Source organism: Mesoplodon mirus (assembly GCF_964341445.2).
Source record: "Mesoplodon mirus genome assembly, chromosome: 2".
Classification (NCBI taxonomy): domain Eukaryota; kingdom Metazoa; phylum Chordata; class Mammalia; order Artiodactyla; family Ziphiidae; genus Mesoplodon; species Mesoplodon mirus.
In genome coordinates, this window is record NC_138977.1 from 167103797 (window position 1) to 167109978 (window position 6182).

Here is a 6182-nt window from a genome sequence, read left to right on the forward strand (position 1 = left end):
CCTGCCCGGAACTCTCGCAGGGTCCACCTCGCCAGCCCCGCAGCTCCTCTGGTTCCCCCGACGCTCCCGGGCTCGCACCACCTACCGCGGCCCGGGGAGAGGGTGCCGAGGGTTGGGAGGAGAAGGGAGCAGAGCAAGCCCCTCCATTCCCCATTCTCCGCCCCCAGCTTTCTGGAAAGGGGTGCACTCAGCCCCCGGGTCGGGGCCGCACACCCCTTCCTACCTCCGGCGTGAGGACGCGGCTACACACCGTGCGCCCGGTCCAGCTCCCGGTTAGCCCTCGCCGCCGCTGCCGCCCCCCTCTTTCCTCCCAGCCCTGCTCGGCCGGCCCCCGCTCATGAATGATTTATGAGTCGGCTTCGGGGACCACCGGGATGGCTTCCGGAGAGGCCGCCCCGCTGCCCCGCTGCCCCGCTGCCCCGCGCGCCGGCCAGACCCCGGGACGGAGCGGGTCCGGAAAGGCGCCTGCCTTGGAGGCGCGCCGGCGAGGCCCAGGGTGCCCTTGGGGACCTGTTGCGGCCTCCCCAGCTCCCGGGCGGGACTTGCGGATGAGGCTGCCGCAATGCACTGCTTCCTGAAATGTACTCACCCGCGGCGGGAGAGCTGAGCGCGCAGCCAGGTGGCGGGTGGGGACTGGCTCGGTACTTTAGAGGTAGCTAATCCTGGAGTTCGGCCCCGCGCGCTCCCGGTTGGACCAGCTAAGCAGCTTCGCCACGATACCCCGGGGCACCCACTGGGACCTAGCTGCATCCATTTCCTGGGGCTAGAGCCCCGCTCAACCGAGCACGTCCCTCCCACAGGACCCAGGCCTCCTTGAGGCAGGCTGAGCGGCCTACTTGGAACGCGGCTCCTCTTCTAAAAACTTCGCATCTCTCTGGTTCCACCTCAGACCTGCCTTGGTTGACTCCCTCTGCCGCTTTAGACGCTTCTAATGCCAGTTTCCAAGACTTAAAAAAAAAATTACTCAAATAGAACAAAACCCCAATTATTTGGTTCGTTAGCGTGTACCAATCGTAATGCTAGTGGCTGGAGCTATAAAACCGGCAAAAAGCAGCCCTTGCTCCCACGTACGTACACAGGCATCCACTATAGCTCCAAGCACACGGAGCTTTCATTACTCCTTTCATATCGGTCTCTTGGCTGTGCGTTGCCTGCCATCCCCTCAAGCTGAGGGGTGGGGACCTTCTGCCACAAGCAACCACTCCCTCTTCTAACTGTGCTCACCTCACTCCTCACTCACTACTTCCTATCTTGAGTGGACAGTACTCTCTGGTAGGAAAAATAAGACTAATGGAAGAAAAGCACCTTCCGGAAGTTAGCACACAGTAGGTGTTTAACGTTTGTGATATGGATGGATTGATGGATGCATGGAAGGATGGACAGACTGACAATTGAATGATGGACAGGAAGGTTAACTCAACAGCTCTTTCACTTACCCCAGAATCTAGCATAAAACAGGTGCTCGAAAGGGCATTATTTTTGTTTGATTTAAATTTAAGCTGATCTTGAATGTGCATATTTCCTGGATAAATGCTAGTTCAGGAAACTTCTGAAAACTGCACTATAGGCATGCAAAGTTAGATGGTGCCCTGAGACATCTAATCAGGCCTGCTGTTTCTTCGTCTGAAAGTGGTCAGGGCCTCTGCTTGAACACCTCCAGAGGCCCCAGCACTTCTGCTCAAGGGCAGCCCTCTCTGGGTGGGGCCCAGAGGTGAGTTCTTCCCTCCTGAGGGCAGCCAGCTCTGCCCTGCCTCAGATTTTGGCCCTGTCCCTTTTCACCACTGGGACTTTGGCTGCTTAATCTCACTGAGCCTGGTTCCTTGTCTGCAAAGTAAAAATAATTATGCCTCAGGAAGCTCATTTTTACTCCTAATAATAATGATGATGATGGGGCTTCCCTGGTGGCGCAGTGGTTGAGAGTCTGCCTGCCGATGCAGGGGACACGGGTTCGTGCCCCGGTCCGGGAAGGTCCCACATGCTGCGGAGCGGCTGGGCCCGTGAGCCATGGCCGCTGAGCCTGCGCGTCCGGAGCCTGTGCTCTGCAACGTGACAGGCCACAGCAGTGCGAGGCCCACGTACCGCAAAATAAATAAATAAATAAATAAATAAAAATAAATAATGATGATGATAATAATAACAATAATAGTGGTGATGGCTAAAACTTAATGAATGCTTACTACAAATGAGGCAGTATGCCAAGTGCTTTATGTGCATTCTTTCATGTAATCTCAGCAACAACAGCATAGGATTATCTCCATCGTAAAGATAAGGCTAAAGGAGTTTCAGTAATTTGCCCAAGGTCACAGAGCTAGTGAGTGGCGCACTGAATCTGAACCCAGATGTGGCCTCCAGTGCCCATGATTATCCTAACATACCAGTGCCCCAAAGATAACATAAAACCCTCTGGGGCCTGTACTCTCCCGACAGATAACGTAGTGTGGATTGAAATGGCTGGTCATCAGTCTTCCTGCAGGCGCTGAATGCTTCAGCTGTTTTTATCCATTTCATACCCCCAACACCTACTCTACCTGGGCCATCATAGGTGTTTAATAAATGAATGAATGAATAGTAAACATAGAACACAATATTAAGATGTGTTCTGAGCAGCCTTAGGCAGACTGTAACAGGAACTAATGATTTATTCTGTTCAACTTGGCTTGGAGTTCTAATCCTACAGTCCCACTATTCAGCACAACTGAATTTCTTTTCTCTTTTTTTTTATAATTGAGGTATAGTTCACTTACAATATTGTGTTAGTTATCGGTGTACAACACAGTAATTCACTTTTTTTTTGGCAGATTATATATCCCTGTGCTATCCTTGTTGCTTATCTCTTTTATGTATCATAGTTTGTAACTGTTAATCCCATACTTCTAATTTGTCACTCCCCACCCTCTCCTCTTCGGTAACCATAAGTTTGTTTTCTATGTCTGTGAGTCTCTTTCTGTTTTGTATATGATTCATTTGTATTATTTTTTAGATTCCACATGTAAGTGATATCATGTAGTATTTGTCTTTCTCTGAGTTATTTCTCTAAGCATAATACTCTCTAGGTCCATCCATGTTGCTGCAAATGGCAATATTCCATTGTTTTTTATGGCTGAGTAATATTCCAGTGTGTGTGTGTGTGTGTGTGTGTTTATATATAACATCTTCTTAAGCCAGTCATCTGTTGATGGGCACTTGGGTTGTTTCCATGTCTTGGCTATTGTAAATAGTGCTGCTATGAACATTGGGGTGCATATATCTTTTAAATTAGAGTTTTTGGTTTTTTTCCAGATATGTACCCAGGAGTGGATCCTATGGCAGCTTTAGTTTTAGTTTTTTAAGGAACTTCTGTACTGTTCTCCATAGTGGCTGCACCAATTTACATTCCCACCAACAGTGTAGGAAGGTTCCCTTTTCTCCACACCCTCTCCAGCATTTATTATTTGTAGACTTTTTGAGGATGGCCATTCTGACCAGTGTGAGGTGATACCTCATCGTGGTTTTGATTTAGTGCAACTGAATTTCTATGTCATGTGTTCTATGCAAGGCCAGAGGGGGTGATGTTATTCCCATACACACACTGAGTCATTTGATGCAAAAATTGTGCCCCTTTCTGAAATTGCTCCTCACTTTGCCTGCCCAAGTGAAATCTAAACAGGAGGCAGCAGGGCATCCTAGAAGGATCCAGAAGATTCATTCAGTTTCAGTCACAAACAGCCAGTGTGTTCCCTGGTAAGTCATGTAACACCCCTGGGCTTCACATTCCTCACTGGTCAATAGCCATGCTCAATGACCACATAGGGCTAAAGGCTACCATCTTGGACAGGGCAGACAGCACATTTCCATCATCACAGACAGGTCTATTGGACAGCGCTGGGTTAAATAGTGACACATAATAAAGGGACAATTACAACAGGACTACAATAACAAACTTAAGTTTCAAGAAAAGTGATCAGGGTTATGTAACATTAGAAATGAAATGTTGATTCAAATCAGTTATTGTCAGAGTACACAACACTTGGTCATTCAACAATCCTCCATCTTTGACAAGATGTTCCTTATGAAGAACTTTGAATATTTTTTTCTGAGGCACTAAGACTAAAACAAAATAGGTTAGTTAGTATATTATTCTAATTAGCCTGAAAATTTCTATAAATAACTATGTTCCCTCAAAATAATGTATGTGTATGACCAATAAACATTGCAGCATATGATGCTTTAGAAAAATGGGTTTATGCAAACTCAACGTCCACTGCCTTGTCTTCTTAAGACTGAAATTTGTGTAAGAGACAGCCAGGGAGAGAGGGAAAAGGAGAGAGAGACAGAGAGCCAGCGAGAGGGAAAGAGAAACTGTTCTCAATAGAAATCCCACCAGTTTGGAAGGGAATGACTTCATGTAAACCAAGGTTCTCCTATAAATGTTTTACCTCATGATTGCCTATTAATCTTGCTTTTTTCCACTTGCCTCTGGACTTAGATGCCAAAAAATAACATTGCTGGTGTTTAATAACCAAAAGCCAAGAATACATTCTTCTTGTACTTTGAGAACATTCAGCTAAGATTTGTAACTCATCCATCAAGCCCACTGCATCCTAATTCAGAGGAAAAAAAACTTCCATCTAGTTTGGACCAAGAGGAAGAAAGAGAGAGAAGGGGCCAGGCCAAGGGCAGTACCTCAGAGCCTGGATTCCAAACCTGGGGAGAACTTAGAAAACTCAGTCACAATTTAAGGAGGCAGGTATTGGGTAGTTTTATATTTTATGTGCTCTATCTGTCTTTCGGTAACTGTTTCAAATAAATGCCTCATCTCTAGGGCTGGCTTTCATCTGTGGCTTTCCCCCTGACATCATTTTTAACATGCACTAACTCAGATGGGGCTTCATAATCTGACTTCAGTAACAGTATGGAAAAAATGAGAGCAGCAGAAGGTCAGAGAATTATAAAGTGTTAGGATACTTGCTCTTATTTTCTGGAGGAAAGCAAGGTTCTTTCCAGCTAAATGTTATTGAGAGATTGCAGAAGGAGGTAGACAGGAAAATTCCACAATTCCTGATTCTATAGTTTTCAGTTTTTATTATATCCCAAAAGAGATCCACCCAGGAACTTTTATTTATACAGCACAAAACTTACATCTATGCATGCAGTGTTTTACCCCTCTGGGGATACTTACTATTATTACTTTCCTCTAAAGAACTATTAATTTGCATTTATCTTCTGCATCATATGAAAGCACTTATTAAGCATCTGTTAATTATTCATACATTCATTCATTCAGTAACATTTACTCAGCACCTGAAACCGAGCAGGACCCTGAGGAGTTCTCCCAGCTAACCAGAGATTTATGGCTCAGATAATGTTCCAACCACAAGAGAGACCTGATGGCTACTTGGAACCATGTAATCAAGACAATCATCTCTGAAAATAGAAGATTACCTCCTCCCTAGCATGTAGCCACTTCCTCTTTTCCCTATATAATCTCCAAGCAAAACCTGGGGAGTTGGGAGTTGGTTCTTTGGGACATGAGTCCACCTTCTCCCCAGGATTGCCAGCTTCCTCAATAAAGCTATCTTTCTTTCACCTAACACTTGTCTCTCAGTATTGGATTCTTGAGCAACAAGCAACTGAATCTGAGTTCAGTAACACTGCTACTCATCAGGAGCTAGAGATTCTAGTTACCCTGACCCAGAACATACTAATGAAAAGTCAGTCACACTGTAACAGGGGAAGGTGTGGGGAAGTTTTATATTTTGTGTGCTGAATCTGTCTTCTGGTAACTCTTTCAAATGAAACTTATGAAAAAAATCTTTTATCAAACACTATCTTTTCCTCTTATTTACCCTCATTGTGAGACTTTCTAAAAAAGCATTCTCTGCAAAATTCTTTTTTGCTTCATATTTGATGTGCTACCTAAGCTATCATTAGATATTTATTTTAAATCAATATTTAAAATATTTATTTTAAATCCACTAAAATTTCTGCTAATTAAAACACCATTCACTTTTGCCAGAGCAATCAACGTGTTAAATTATAGTCCCAAACACCTACTCATGTCAGAGAGTGAAAGGTGGAGCTATGTTTTGTGGTATAGTGTGGAAAACCTGGGAGTTGGAGCTTGAACAGAACGGGGAATGAGCCCTAGCTCTGTTACTCCATTCACTCACTCATTCATTCATTTTTCTCCTTCATTCATTCAC